Source organism: Lemur catta, chromosome X, assembly GCF_020740605.2.
Source record: "Lemur catta isolate mLemCat1 chromosome X, mLemCat1.pri, whole genome shotgun sequence".
NCBI classification, from domain to species: domain Eukaryota; kingdom Metazoa; phylum Chordata; class Mammalia; order Primates; family Lemuridae; genus Lemur; species Lemur catta.
In genome coordinates, this window is record NC_059155.1 from 15,915,328 (window position 1) to 15,932,174 (window position 16,847).

At 36.5% G+C, this 16,847-nt stretch overlaps 1 non-coding gene across 1 annotated transcript; it reads left to right on the forward strand.

Annotated features, from left to right (window-relative positions):
• The first annotated feature begins 16,365 nt into the window (after nucleotides 1–16,365).
• LOC123628969 lies at nucleotides 16,366–16,427 on the forward strand. Its single transcript, XR_006731844.1, has one exon. It is a non-coding gene; the product is annotated as a U7 small nuclear RNA (small nuclear RNA).
• Nucleotides 16,428–16,847: the final 420 nt, after the last annotated feature.

The following is a 16,847-nucleotide window of genomic DNA, read 5'->3' on the forward strand; positions in this document are numbered from 1 at the left end:
TTAGAAAAAAAGATAGCGATGGCCTACAAAAGGGGGACATCAATGGGAATGAAGAACAGTGGATGAATTTGAAATTTATTTAGATTGTAGAATTAGCAGAACTTGGCTATTGATAGGAGGTAGCTGGGGTGGTGGTTAAAAGAAGTAGGAACAGCTTTGGAAAGTAAGATAATGAATAATATTCTGGAATATTGAGTTGTAGGTAACTAAAAGAATGAAAATGGAAATTTCCAGAATGTGTTTGGTTATATGGGTCTGGAATTCAGGAGAAAGGATGTGTGGAAACAGATTTGGGAATCAGCATAGAAATGGTAATGTATGTCATGAAGTCATCTGGAGACAGTAAATACTGTAAGAAGAGGAGAGGAGAGTGCTTAGGACAGAACTCTGAAATGGAACTGTTAAGGAATGTACAGAGGAAGAAAAGTCCTCAAAGATGCGAAGGAATGGCTAGAGAGGTAGGTAAGAGGAAAACCAGGGTGGTATTGTGCCATGGAAGCTAAATGTAGATGGTGTTCAAGAAAAAGAAAGTGGTTAACTGTATTAAGATTGCTGAGGGGCTGAGTAAGATAGCACCAAAGAGTGTCCAAGGAGGTGGACGGTGACCTTGCGGAGAGCAGTTTGAGTGGAGTGTTGGGGGAGGCATCTCAGGTATCTGCCAGTGGGTGAAAAGTGAAGTGATAACAGAAATGAGACAAAAGGACATAGACATGCAATTCACAAAACAAGAAATACCAAGACTCAATAAACATAAAGAATTTCTCTCATTACTAATAGAAAAATGCAAAATAAAATGAGAGATCTAATTTTTTAACCAGTCAAGTTGACAAAGATAGACAATTAATATATTATCATTCACACTCTGTTGGTGCAAGTGTCACTTGACACAACTTTTGGAGGCAATTTGGCAGTATTAAAAGTTTTAAAAATGCGCATGCCCTTTAATATCACAATTCTGCTGCCTCTTTGGCAGGCAGAGGAAAACATGTTCCTCCTTATGCTTTTTTGTTTTTATGTTCTCTACTATCACCCCACAGTTGCTGTTTGGAGGTGAGAATACCATGAAGATTTCCAAAAACGGGGGGAATTTTTCTTGTTCTGAATTGTTGGTGGTTTTTTTTTAAATTTTTTTCCTTTCTTTTTTTTTTTTTTGTATAGAGACAGGGTCTCTTGCTCAGGCTGGTTTCTGATTCCTGAGCTCAAGCAATCCTCCTGCCTCATCCTCCCAGAGTGCTAGGATTACAAGTGTGAGCCACGGCACCTGGCTGCATTGCTATTATTGTTGTTATTTATTTATTCATGCATTCATTCATTCATTCATTCATTTATTATTTTATGGTGGGAATGGCCTTTATTGGTTGCAACAGGAAGTGGAAGAGGTGGGAATATGATAGCTCCCACTCCTGGTGTGGAGTTTGAAGAATTGGTAGCCACTCTCCCTGTTATTTTGTTAACAGTGGTGCAAATGGTTTACTTTGAGAGTGCTAGGATGTCAGGTTATTGGGAGTCCTGTCTGCTGGAGAACATGCTAACACAGGCTTGGAGAAGACTCTGAAGGGAATTTGGGGGCACATAGGCTGAGAGATACAAAAGGGAAGATGAAGTCTGCTTTCCCCCACCCCACTGAAAACAACAACAACAACAACAAAAACCACAAAAACCAAACCAAAATAAAACCCTGTGGGAAGTAGAGGAATTCACCCTGTTGTGGTGGGGAATTAAAAGCTAAGTCTACTGGTTTAAAATATAGAGGAAGGATAGAGGAAGGATAAAAGTGATGCAGAGAGCTAGGCCACACAAATAATTTTCTGTCTTAATTCCTAAGGGACTCAGGATGTATTTTCTAGCAGCAGGAGTAACAAAGGAAAAGGTAAAGGGATGGATCCTTGAGGGTTTTTTTTTTCCTTCCAATTATCCAAATTTCATACAAGCAAAGTCACAAAGTGGTGCTGATGAAGTTAGCCTTACAAAATCAAAATAAATTAAAACACAAGCTCCGTCAGGGCCCAACTTCATGTCTATTTGTTTCATTGCTTTATTGTTACCACCTACAAGAGTACCTGGCACATGGTAGATGCTCAATAAAATTTAAAAGCGGAATGAAAATCAAAAGGGAAATTTGAGCCCAATCAATGTAATCTGGGTCCTTAATTACTCTCTGTGACTGGTATGGTCCGGGGACCAACGGTTACATTTGCTAAAACTGATAGCCTCCAAAACAAGAAGAGTAAAGTGTGGGTTGTTGGCAGAACCTGAGTTTTTTTATTTTTATGATTATCATTATTACTTTAAATTTACTTAACAACAACAAAAAAACAAAACCTCGGACGATTTGATAGCAGCCTGGGACCATTTGATAGCAGTTGTTTCTTTGTTCTTTCTTCTTTTGGAATGCAATGGCATAACTGGAAATCAGACTGACTCTGCAAATAGATGCTGATTTTAAACTAATGTTCTTATCTCATTCCGTGTGGAGAAAGGAGAAGGGAGAACATCATCCAGTCACAAAACTTGTGTTAGCATTAATTGGTGATTATTGTAATGTGCACAGCAGCTTTTACTTTTTTAAGAGGCAACCATTTGATTAGTTGGTCCCATTTTAAGGAGAGGCAATCACAATTACAGAAATGGGAAAAGTGAAAATGCTCCCAAGAAACCGCATTAAGAATACAGGTTACGCAATCAAACTTTTTTTTTCCCCCCAAAGACAGGGTCACTCTCTTATCCAGGCTGGAGTGCAGTGGTGTGATCAGAGCTCACTGTAGCCTCAAACTCCTCTGCTCAAGTGATCTTCCTGCCTCAGCCTCCCAAGGAGCTGGCAATATAGGCACGTGCCACCATGCCCAACAGATAATTTTTTTCCATTTTTTTGTTGATATGGGGTCTCACTATGTTGCCCAGGCTGGTTTTGAACTTCTGGCCTCAAGTGATCTTCCTGCCTTGGCCTCCCAAAGCCGTGGGATTACAGGTGTGAGCCACCACACCCAGCCGACAATTGAATTATTCTACATAGCACAATAAATTTACCACAGCTACTTTCTGTAGGCTCACAATAATTTAAAAATTTACAACAGACTTACAGTCTATAGGTCCTATAGAGCAGCAACACTTAATCTAATATTCACTGATCCTTAAAAAGTTCATGAAGGCTACCATTTGCTAAATTTTGTGTTTGTTAATATATGCAGTTTTGGGGAGACAGGGTCTGTATAATTGGTCATATTCTTAAAGGAGTTTAGGACCCCTCAGATGACTTAATAAACACCAGAGATAAAAGGTCACATCTAAAAATAGAGAATATAATTACCTATTCCAGTGTTCCCAACCTCTTGTATTTAGAGTAGATCTGTATCTATAGTAACAGCCTGAATGATTCCAGAGTGAATATGGTTGTCAGTGGAGCTATTCAAGATGAAAACTATTTGAGAAGGCTCTTTTTTTCTAGATTCTAGAAGATAAGGACTCTATAACTCAATGAGAATTATCAGATATGTTACCCAAGCAAGCTTGTCACATCTGTGTACTCAGAATATTCTAGAAAGCATACATTTTTGAAATAGCAGTTTTTTAATAAATACTTTTTTATGGTCTATTAACAAAAAAAAAAAAAGAAAAAAAAGAATACAGGTTACATGTTTTTTTTTTTTTTTTCCTATAGCAAACTTGGATATAGAAACCCATGTTCAAGTGTACATGGGGGAACTTGGAGTACTTTTTTTATTTCTTGGCTCCTACTTTCTTTTCCCATAACTCAGAATTCTGTTCTTTAAATAAATTGAAGGAGGACTGAAGGAATTTCCTTACTAAAACTTTCACCATTATAAAGCCAACAAGATGTAAGATCCAAGGTTTAGAAATCAGCTTGTATGATTAACAGCGAAAAGAACAACTATGCCAGCTTTTTTGACCCTGATTGCCAACATTCTATAGTTAAGACCATTGACTTCTTGAAATGCTCTACATCTTTGGCTTCCTTCTTTTTCTCTTTTGTTTACAGGTTCTTCTTATACTACCTAGTCAGTTTTAGGACTTCTCTTCTCAAGCTGTACTCTTTCCCTAGGAGACCCCATCCACGTGTAACACTTAAATTCCACCTTATTCAGAAGACTCTCCAAATTTTATCTCTAGCATATGTTGTTCCTCTAGCTCCAGGCTTTTAGAGCTAACTGCCTACATGATATATTTTCTTGTCCTGAAGCTATCTCAAACTCACCATGTTCAAAAATACAATTGTAATTTACCTCTTCAAATAATGGTCTCTACCAGTAGCACCACTGTCTATTCTGGCAGGCAAGCCTAATTCCTCTCTGATACTTCTTTCTTCTCCTTTCCTTGCCATATTCGATCTATCACTAACTCTCTCAGTTTCTCCTTTTAAGTATCTCTCAATTTTGTTTCTCTCTGGCTATGCCACCATTAATCTAGCACAGTCTACTCTTACTTAGACTACTTCAAAACTGTATAAGTTTCTTCCTGCATCTGCTTTTGCTCTATTTCAATGATCTTTCACAGGACAGCCATTTCAAATTACACATATGAACATGTGATTTTCTTTGCTATTGATCTTGGGGGAAGTTCAAAAGTCTTAACAAGACCTACAAAGCTTTGAATGATCTGACCCATATGCACTCCCTCCAGCCTCATCTCTTCTTGTGCTTGCTTTAGCTCCCTGCACCCCAGCTGCATTAGACTTCTTTAAATCCCTGGTCTGTCTAAGCTCCTTCCTACCACAGGGCCTTTGACCAGGCTCTTTTCTTAGCTTGGAAGGCACACACTTACCCGATTTTTTCTGGTTAACTCATACTCATTCAGATCTTAGATTATTTTTCTTAAAGAAAGACATTTATGACTTCCTCAACTTGGTCGGCTCTTCCTATCTTGCATTCTCACACTCTATTGTGCTTCTCTTTATTATGCTTATCACAGTTTTCAATAATACATCTTAATATCTGCTTCCTCCACTAGAGCAAAAGCCACATGAGGACAGGGATTGTGGGCAAAGGCAGCTAGCTGCCCACTTTCCACACTTTAGAGTGACTGTCCAGTCAGGATTTAAATTTCTTAGACCACTGCAGTTTAATACTAATAGGAATTAAATTTCTTAGACTACTGCATCACAAGTGCAACTGTGTGATGACATTCTAGCCAATGGAATAGGATTGGAAGTGATGTGTGCTAGCTACAGACCTCAGCTTTGTTTATTCCTCCACATGAAAGTGGCCTCCTCCATTCTCTTTTCATCTTCCTGCTGGCCAGAATGGAGATGATCCTGAGACTGACCTTGGAAACTATATGTTATAAAAGGCCAAGCCTCTGTCAGCTTATGTCCCTTATTAACTATATGGAGGACCACTGCCATGCCAACCTGTTGACCCACTGGTACTGTTACATAAGAATGAAATATACAATTTACATTTGTTTCCAACAGCAGTTTCCCTACTCCAACTATTTTAGGGACAATATCTGTCTTGTTCACCACTGTATCCCTAGTGATACCACAATGCCTTGCACATGGTAGATACTCATGAACTATTTGTTTAGTGAAATAGAAAATAAAGTAGGTTTTTAATAAGTATTTGTTGAATAAGTGATATTGTTTTTATGCCTACACATAGAAAGTGCTGTATAATTTCTTGAGGAAAACTGAATAGACAGAAATAGTGGAGTTTTGACTTAAATGAATACCAACTTGGCTATTTTGAAGTAATTATCTGCTTAATAACTATAGTCAAACAAAATGGAAGGCAAAGCGCATGTGTAAAACTGTGAATCAACTAAGGTAAAAGGGAGTGTGGTCACATCGAACAAATATTGTGAAGTCCTAGTCTATCACTTATGACGTATATTATTCAAAATAAAATTTGGTTTCCAAGATGTATAATCATAGTATAGTCTTTTATGAGATTCACTGTTGCAAAACTTGAGAAAAAATAAAAATTTTCTATGGTAAGGTTACTTTAAGTTCCCAGTTATTGGTTTTGTCTGTGTTGGGTGAGGTGCCATGTTTGTGCCCACTTGTGTCTGTTGGATCTATTTGTGTGTCTGTGAGAGGTAAGTGTGTGTGTGTATGTGTGTGTGTGTGTATTTGAAATCCTTGTTTAGTGGTGTAAGGGCTGGGGGGCTGATCTCCTTCCTCCCCATCATAAGGGCCATGGCTGACACTCCTATAACAAAAGACAGGTTGACAAGAGAAAAGCATAGAACATTTATTTGATCATAGCTTTATGTGACACAGAAGTCAGAATGAAGACCCAAAGATACAGGAAAAACTGTCCTTTTTTATGCTTAGGTTATATGACCAAGGACAGCCAACTAGAAATGTACTTAGGTAAAAAGGAGATGAGCTAATAAAAATAGGGCGAGTGGGGAAACTTAGTAAGGCCTCTCTGTTGAGATTCTTCTTAGCCTCTCTGTTCTAGCATTTCTTCCTCTCATATATGGGGTAGGAACTTTCTGGAATGAAGGTATTAATTTCTTTATGGCCAGTTCTTACACAAAAGATGGCAGAAAATTAGAGTAATATATTTAAATTTTATGGCTGGCTTTGTGGAACAGGGATGTGGTTTCTATGACTAGTCTTAAGGAAGAGGAATTCTAGTTTCTGTGGCTTGGCTCAGGGAAGAAGGAGGAGCCTGAGAGAGGAGGGCAGGAGAAGGTCAGAGAGAAATTTGGCTACCTCTGAGGCCTTCGTTTTACGGAATCATTTTCTCAGCCCCAACACTGGAATCTAAGTGTGACCTAACTCTTGTTCAGAGCAGAACTGACTGTATAAGAGAAACCATCGGGAATTTGCGGCCTGCTCCAGGATTCACAGATTCACCATTGCAGAGTCCGGGAAAGACACAGTTTCTGTGGTGGGAATAAATTAGGTTTTCAGCTATTGGTGACACCTGTTTTTGTGAGAATGTGCACGTGTGTGGCTGGGGAGTGTGGGGGTTCCCAGTCTTGCAGGTGCCAGGGTAGAAGATGCTGTGTCAGCTGGGTGGAGTGGCTTTTACTTTCCCTTTTGTCCTCAAATGCTGTCTCTGGCAGGGAGCACCCTGCCCCATCCCCACCTCCTGGCTTTGGGGAGGACTCTGATTTTCGTCACTGGTCTCTGTCTTGCATGTGTGCCATGTCCCCTTTTCTGCAGAGTCCCAGTGGCCCAGGTAGTCTTAGGAAGGAGCAGGATGAAGGGAGGGAGGGAGCAGAGAGGCAGATCAGGGCTTCCATGGGATCATGTGATTCTGGTGGCTTGTTGTTCCTGGTTAATGTGTCAGTGGGGAGTGCTTCAAGCTGCTGTGTGGTAGAAGGACCTGAAGAGTGTGCCGCTCACCCAGCTGCCATCTTTATTTATAATTTAACCCTGTTTCGTACTTGCTGTTTCCTGACCATGCCCTATGCTTTCCCAACTAGATGCTCGCTCTGAAGGGTAGAACCACCTTTTCCATCTGTAAATACTCTATTTTCTTCATAAAAAATAAGAATATTTTGCTAGTTGCTTATTATGTACAAACTCTATTACTTCTATTTTCTTGTTTAATCCTCTTGAAAATTCTATTCAGTAATTCGATTGTTATATTCATTTTATGGTTGAGAAAACTGAGGCTCTGAGAGTTTAAGTAACTTAGCTTCAGCCACAAAGCTAGTAAGTGTCAGAGCTAGAGTTTATGCTGAGAAGCCTGACAAACTGGTTTCTGATATGTCCTACTTTGTGAAGTGATGCTTCCTTTATGAAGCTTTTCTTGATGTTCCCAACAAGATGTGATTTATTCTTGCAACTTCCTCTGCGTTCTACTCATGCTTCTGTCATGGTAATTATCATATTCTGTACTTTATTATAAATATTTGTATTTCCCTGATGCAGATTATAAACTCTTTGAGGGCAAGGACCATATCTACTCATCTTGCTCTCCCCTTGAATGACTTTAGGAAAGTCACTTGACTTCTGAGTTAGTCCACCTCTATAATGTGAGAAGGTTGGATCAATTCAGGCTTGTCAACTCAAATGAGCCTAAGGATCAAGCATGCAACAAATAATTGAGGTGGCCTGTTTGGCTGTGATATACTGAAGAGCACAGCCCTGTTTGGAGGGAGTGGCAGCTACTCAGTCCCTATTGATTGTGGTCACACTGGAATGTAGACCTGGTATTACTGGACCTTTCGATTTTACAAAAGAAATATGAAAATTGGATTTTAAAAAAGTGTTATCTCTTGATTTTTAAATGTCAGATCAATTAAAATACGAAGTAGTCCTATATGGGCTAGATCTGGGCCAATGACTGGTAGATATTCTTTCTATGACTCCTTCAAGCTCTTGTTATTTAGAATAATGATTCTATGTAAATGGATATTCTAATACAAACTTTTTTTCTAAAAATCAATGCTATTATAAGTACTAACTTCTATAATGTTTAAGGGTGAAAAGAAAAAGGGAGAAGAAATATCAAAACACCAAGGTTTTACTAATATTTTGGAGTAACAAACATATATTTTAAAAAACTTGTGTAAGAGTCTTGTTCTATAATTATCTGTGTGTATATTTAGAAGCATAGTAGAATATGTAATTTGCATATATATTATTGAATGGGCATATGTTTATTTTATATATGAAATTTACAAATTTATATTACATTTTAAATTGATATACATCTACTTCTGAATTTAGAGAATATATAAATTTATGTCAGAGATTTTTGAAAAATTTTCAAAGCCTCAGATTCAATTTTAGCTGACAAACGTGGAAAACTGGACAATGATCTCATTGTTCTGAGGGAATCCAATTCCCTAAACTAGCCAGACCTTGGAAAGTAAATAGCTTAAAATTTTTTTCTGCCTGTGCTAGAATTTGAAATGACTGTTTAATTTGTTTTGGTCGTATCTTGTATGCCAGGAATACTTCTGAGAAGCTACATGTTGACAAGAATGAAAATGAACTAGATCAGCCCCTTCCAGTACATGCAAACAATATAAACTCTTTTCAAGTTTTATTGCATGCAAGAGCTCTGAGTTTCCTGGGACACCAGAGACTTATACTGAATATCAGTCTTGATTAACATCTCAAAATAGGTATAAAGAACTCACTCTGGACATAGCACGCATGAAGTACTGAAGGGATATTAAAGACAGGTAACATTTTCAAGGATCCATAGTTTAGTCAGTTTCAAGTAAGAATGAGAATATTTGACACTATTTCATCAGCTTCTCAAGATTACTCAGGAGAATATAGGAATTTCCTTCCTGGATTGGCATTAAGAATAGGCTGGACATGAATCTAAGACATACATATTTTCTTTCTAACTTTGTTGATGGTCTGTGTTACAATTTCTTTGGGGGTGGAGTAATAAGTATATTATCTTAAAAGAAAATAACTTTATACTGCTTTCTTTTAGAGTTTCTTCTAGGTTGCAGGTTGCATTTTTAGCGAAAAGTAAATAGAGATGGTTATATATTAGCCAGAAGAATGACCACAGGCAGAGAATTAATGCAATCTCATTGACATTCCATAGATTAGAAAATGTTGGAGCTGGAAGCGACTTCAGCAGTTTTTTAGCAATTGTCCTAAACCTCTTAGGGAGTTAGATTAGGTTATCTCCAAGACCCTTCATAGCTCACTTGACAAACAGGACAGCTGAGGCCCGGGGTCAAAGTCTATGTTTACTATAGACCAATCTCTCAGGGGAAAGGGAGCTGACTATTAAATTACCAAGATGAATTAGGGTAACAAAAAATTGGCAATAATTCACATGGCATTTCAAATAAATGAGCAGAATTTGCCTAGTACTTGAGATTTTAGACGTAAATTTTCTAGCATATCTTTTTCTTTATTCTTAAACAAATTCTAACATATCTTGTGTATCTATGTAGAAAGAAGCAAGCCAAAGAAACCAAACGCCCCTAGCTCAGTGTCTAGCTTATTGTTGACGCTCAACATATATGTGTTTGGTGGCCATAGGCAGTGATGATAGTCACTGTAGATTTTTTTGCATGTTTCCAGTGTAGATGTTTAACTACTGGCAGTGGAATAACTTTGTGATATTAAGAGTAAATGTTTTTTTACTCAAGTCTACACCTCTTTTTGAGGCAGCAACTAATTGAACAATTCATTTTGATAGTTTTTTAAATCACAAAACTGCTGCAAAAGGTTATATTTGGCTTTGATATAATTTTTACTAGATATATAAAAAATTAGTTCTTTACCTGGAATTTCATGTCCTACCAAAATTAAATAAATACATAAAACAAATACATACATAAAACCTCATCAAACTTTAGACTTCCTTCGCCTTTTTAAAGGGTAATGATGGCTGTCAGAGAAGAGAATGAAATTTGTGTGTATTGAGCTCATTGTTCAATACAGCTGGGAATAAGAAACAGGTGGTATTAAGTTTTAATCTTTTTCTTTTCACACCAGAACATTCATACATACAGTGAGTGCCAGGCGCACTGTCTGGAGAATGGACACGCTTGAGGCTCTGACTCAGGGGGATGGGAGGGACATGGACAATGTATATAACCTGAGCTTTTGTACCCCCATGATGAGCTGAAATAAAAAAAAATCACTTGCTTAATATGTTACTGCAAGGAGGAGATGTTGCCAGAATAAATGGCTACTAAATATAATGTATTAGAATAAAATTTAAATATATTGTCTCTGCCTGTGTAAAAAAAATATCAGCAGATGAAATGGTATGCACTTTAATATTAATTGTCATGGTAGTAATGGTGACTATTTCATAAGAGCCATTTAAAAATTATGAACTTTGTTTTTATGTTCTTCCTTCACATACCTATTTGGATAATCTCTTACCAATGGTATTTTCATTATATTCTTCTCTTGCTTAAAAGCCTGTAGAGAATGCCTATAGCTTTAGTGGTTATAAGTGGGAGCTCTAGGGACAGAAGGTCAGGTCTGGGTCTCTACCTTCTGCTAGCTGTGAGACTTTGGGAATGTTATTTATTTCCTCTGAGGCTTAGTTTCCTTATAAATGAAGTGGGGATAAATATCAAAACTTCACTGATAGTATGGTTATTAGGGATAAATGAGACAATGTTTAAATCTCTTCTTATCATAGTGTGTGGCATGAGGTAAGCCCTGCTACATACTAGGTATTCAATAAATATTAATTTAATGAATGGATAGACACGTAGTGTTTGAAAGGTAAAATGTAAATCCTTCAGCCTACCATTCATCCCAGCTATTGTCTCCCATATTTTTCCCAAGCACCAACACTCTTAGTTTATTATGGCCTGGTTGGGATGGTCCTTTTGTTATAGCCAAACTAATTTCCTTTCTGCCCCTATACACTACTCATCTTCTCAATCCTGTGATTTTATTACCCCACAGAGAGGGCTGTTTACTCTTCAATGCCATAATATTTTATTTATTTCAGAATATTACAGGGGTACAAATGTTTAGGTTACATATTATTGCCTTTGCCCCACCCAGGTCAGAGCTATAAGCGTGTCCATCCCTCAGATGGTGCGCACTACACCCATTAGGTGTGAATATATCCATCCCCTCCTTCCCCCTACCACCTGCCCGACACCTGATGAATGTTACTATTATATGTGCACATAATATTTTAATTACTTTCATAATCTTGCTCAAAACTCACCTTTTCCAGGAAATTGCCTAATTAACCCTATCTGATTTAGGTCCCACTACTATTCTGCTGCCTCTTCTCAGCACTTGTGTAATCAGTTTGCATAATCTTTTACATCTGCAGAGATACAGCTTTTATTGTTCTTGAGTCATTTTCTGTATATTTTGCCCCCTCTATTAACTAGTTTCAAAGCTCTTCAGTGGCAGTGAGGAATGCATCTCCTACTTTGTAATACCCTTCCCATATCACTTGTGGCCCCCAGCCTCAAGAACACAATTTCCAATACTTGCTAAATAAATGAAGTAAATGATATGTAATGAAACTGCATTTTGCAGCTATGAAAAACAAAACATCAAATGAGTGCAATTTCATGTCTATGATTTAACACAGCAGACTGGGTGTTCTGACGATGAACAGAAATTTGTGATTATTTCTTTATTTTATAAAATGAGGATGAAAGAGGAAAAGGTACCATTGTGTGACTGCAAAGGCAATGGTTAGCATAACAAATATCATTACAAAATGTTCTACCATCATAGGAACATTTTAATTGTTTAAATTAAAACAATGATGTAGCTATGTGACCTTGTACATGTCAACCTCTCAAGTGCTCAGTTTTTCCAGCTGTAAAATAAGTGAAGGGTTCGAGTATATTATCTGTCTGTTCTCAATTCTATCATTTTATGGTTTTTAGATCACATACTTTAGCTTATGTTGGCAATGTGGCAACGTGTGTATGATGTGAATTCTGAGGATATGATATATTAGTAGTCACCAACTGGTGCCTTTTGGGGGAGGTCCCAAAGTATGTATTTAATATATGTGGCTTTTGTCTTGGGTGGATAGCACTATGATCTATTTTCAGAGAGACCAAATGGGTCTAGGCCTAGGATAAACAAAATTCGACATTTTTTAGAAGGCTAAGAATGATGAGAGAAAAGAAACTTAAGAAAGAGTTTTTAGTTCAGGAGTAGAATGAAACTTACATAAAATGGGGCCAGCATTTGTTTTGCCAAGATGCAGAGGTAAGTGTCTTTCCTCACACCCTCTCTCCACTTCATTTACCTCCCTACACCCCAGGAATCCCCCCTTACCTTCACAAAAAAGAATTTATCATTAACTACAATTCATGATTAAAAGTTATCATAAAAATTGCTATTCTTAAGCAAAGAGAGTTGTCTACTTTTTTAAAAAGACATGTAAAAATTGTATTAACACATGAAAGTAGAAAGACATGTAAATTTATGCCAAGTAATACAAATTACTGGCAATCTGCCAGTGCCCTAGATTAATGAGATTAAAGAATCATAAGAGAATAATGAGGAATTTATTCCCCAAACACCAGCCCAGAATCAAAAGACAGACTATATTGATTCATTTAGTTTCACAAAAATAATCCTAATGATTGAGTGAAAATTACTTATTCAAAACATGTCCCACCATGCCTTTTTTTAAAAAGCAAAAAGTCTATATCATTACTAGCTTATGTTTTTCATGAAAATAGAAATTATTTAAAAGTATAAGTGAAGATATGGAGAATACGTATGGTATAAGGAAGATCTTCCATAATGAGAACCAGTTTTTTAAAAAATGTAGTTATATCATGTAACAATAAAACAACAACACAACAACTTAAAATGGCTTTTAAAACAGGCACTTTATGTAGCACACTTAGCATATAAGTCTCCAACAAAAAAATTATCTAAAATGGATAACATTTATTTATCCCTAACACATCAAATAACTGTAGAGACATGTATTGTACCCCTAAGGTACAATGAATGAAGCTCAAAGGAAAGAGAAAGAAGCAGCCTGATAAATTTCTATGGGATGTTTTATACCCTCAAAGGGCCTACAAACCTTCTACCAAAAGACTGGGAGAAAAAGAACAAGAGTTACTATAGGTCAAGAGTATGTGTAGTGAAAGTGAAGGTGAAAGGGTAAAGAATTGAAGTCAGAGAGTGGAATATTGGGGTTAAGGATTTCTGATGTAGACCAGTTGTGGAGGATGGCAAGATAGAGAGGGCTACCATGGCAGTGGGTAGGTAGAGTGAGGAGGAAGTGAATATCACAGGAGTTAGAGGCTTAAGAAATTTAAATGTAGGGTGCTAGGTCGACTGACTATTCATAGGGATCTTTACTAATTGAATGAATAGTGAGGGCCTATTGTGTTGAAGTGTTGTGGAGATATAGGCATAAATGAGGAAATACAGTTCCTGACTTCATAAAACTTCCATTCTAGCAGAGGACACAGATAGTTAGATACTTGCAATAAAGTATAATGAGTGTTACTTCTCAGAAAACAAAGAAATACATTTAGGCAAGGGAAGTCTATCCTTTCTGGTAGCAAATGATAATAGGATGAGGTCTGTCTTGGCCCGTCATTTTTCTATCATTTTTTAAGTCAAAAATAGTTTTCAGAAAAATATGGTTATAAATCCCAGTTTATAGATGAAAATAAAATAAACTCAGAGAAGTTAGGTGATTTATTCTAGGTCATATAACTAGTGAGTGACAGAGATGGGATTCAAAACCAGATCGGTCATAGCTGCAGTCCTTTTATGGCAATGTAAGGTGAGTATGGCCTATTCTTCCAGTGGATTACAACTGAAAAATATGAAAAAATACTAAAACAGCTACCCGAGAACTCTAAAAAGTTAATAAAAACAGGAAGATTATGAGTAGGAGTCAAAACTTGGAGAAATAACCTGCATGGCAGTAACATTCCCATTTTTTTTCCTTGTGCTGCTTTGTCCCAAGGTTGGGTCCCAGTTACATAGTGCTGTGGTGATGTTGGAGGTTAAAACTCTGATAGAAATCTCATCAACTTTCTGGCCAGAGGAATAAGGGAAAGGAACACCACAAGGCTAGACAATGCAAGAGGAATCACAAAGGGAAGAAAGCTGAAGAAGGGGTCCTCCATTCTTCATAAATCACAGCTGATACCCTCAGCTATTCATGCATAGGACAGACCCTAATGAGTAGAGTTAAGGCTTTGAGAACTGAAGTGAGACCAGAACTACTCATACAAGTCTCAGATTAACCCTGAATAATACCTGCATGGGACAGACGTAGATATGCAGAGCAAATTCTTAGAGGAATAAAATAGATTTAATGTTTTAGCAACTTGATGAGGTATAATTTATTTATACACTACAAAATTCACCTGTTTTAAATTTATAATTAAATGATTTTTAGGACATTTATTGAGTTGTACAACTATCACTACAGTTGAGTTTAGAAAATTTCCAGCACCCCAATAAGATCCTTTTTCTTATTCATAGTTAATTTCTATTCTTATCCCTACCCCTAGAAAATTACAAATCTGCTTTTTGTCTCTATAGATTTGCCTTTTCTGGACATTTTATGTGAATGGAGTCATACAACATGTGGTCTTTGCATCTGGCTTCTTTCATTTAGTATGTTTTTTAGGTCCATCCATATTGTAACATATATGGGTATTTTGTTATTTTTTTATGGATGAAACATATTCCATTGTACGGCTACTTCACTCATAGAAGATTTGAACTGCCACACATAGAAGGCAAGACAGAATTTATGATCTGAGCCTAACAACATGATTATCTGATAAAACCAAAGCATCAACATTCTCCAGAGGAGTACAACAGCATACAGCATCTAAACAACATGATAGTCAAAATGTCAGAGGTGATCTAAACTGGACATGCTAAAAGCCAGGAAACATGTGACCAATTCTCAAGGGAGAAAATAATCAGCAGATGTGAACCTTGAGAAAACTCAATTGTTGGAATTATCAGACAAAAACTAAAAAAACAAAAAAACCCAAAACAAAAACACACATATACTTGGAGAAGATACATAGATGTTCTCAGCAGAGAAATACAAATTATAAAAAAGAACCAAATGGGAAATTTAGAACTGAAAAATACAACATTTGAAATAAAAAAACTTACCAGATGAGTTCAGTGGTAGACTAGAGATGACAGAGGGAAAAGTCAGTGAATTAGAAAATAGGAAAGTAAATATTAACCAATAGGGGGGGAACTAAGATAAAGAAGGTTAAAAGGTTGAACAAATGAACAAGCTTCAGGGCCCTGTGAGACAATACAAAAAAGTCTAACATGTATGTCATTAGAGTTTCAAAAGAAGAGAAGAAAGAGATTAGTGCAGAAGAAATATCTTAAGGAATAATAACTGAAAACTTTTCACATATTGTAAAACATAAATTAACAGAGTCAAGAAGCTCAGTGAACCCAAAACAGAATAACTCAGAGATAACCATGCCCAGATACATCATAATCAAACTACTGAAAACCAAAGATAAATTTAAAAGTCTTAAAAGCAGTCAAGGAAAAGCATCCACAGATACAAATTTGCATCTGCGGATTTCTGGTCAGAAACTATGAAGGCCAGAAAACAGCGGGACAACATCTTTAAAGTGCTGAAAGCAAAGAACTGTCAGCTCGGAATTCTGTAGCCAGTGAAATTATTCTTTATAATTGAAGGTGAAATAAAGACATTTTCAGAAAAAGGGAAACTAAGAGAATCTGTCACCAACATGTTTTACAAAAAATTCTAAAGGCAGTTCTTTAGGATAAAGGAAAATTATACCAAAAGGAAACTGGAATCCTCAAGATTGAATGAAGAGTAACAGAGATGGCAAACATATGGATCAATATGAAAGACTATTTTTCTCCTAAATTCTTTAACCTATGTGTTTCTATTGAAATCAAAGGTATAACAATGGTGGAATTTCTAATGTAAGTAGATGTTAAACTTAAACATATAACATAAAAGGGAATCTTACAGCTCATTTAGAATTTGTCTAGTAGGTTTTCTGGTCCTCACCAGAAGACCCCTCCATGAAAATAAATAAATAAATAAAAATATAACATAAAAGGATAAAGAAGCCTATATGGTCATATGGCTTCTATATTGTACTTGAAGTTTTAAAATATTAACTCTTTAGTAGACTGTAAAAGGTTAGCCATATATATACATATATGTATGTACATACATGTATATGCATATATGTATGTATATATGTGTGTGTGTATATATATATATATATATATATATATATATCCCAGAGGGATGATTAAAAATATAATTCAAAAAGAAATAGCAAAAAAACCCAATATATTGATTGAAAGAGAACAGTAAAATATATTCTGCTAATCCGAAAGAAAGCAGGAAAAGGGTAACAAAAGAACAAAAACAGAGGGAACAAACAGAAACAAATAATAAAATATCAGGCCTAAATCAAATCATGCCTGTAAT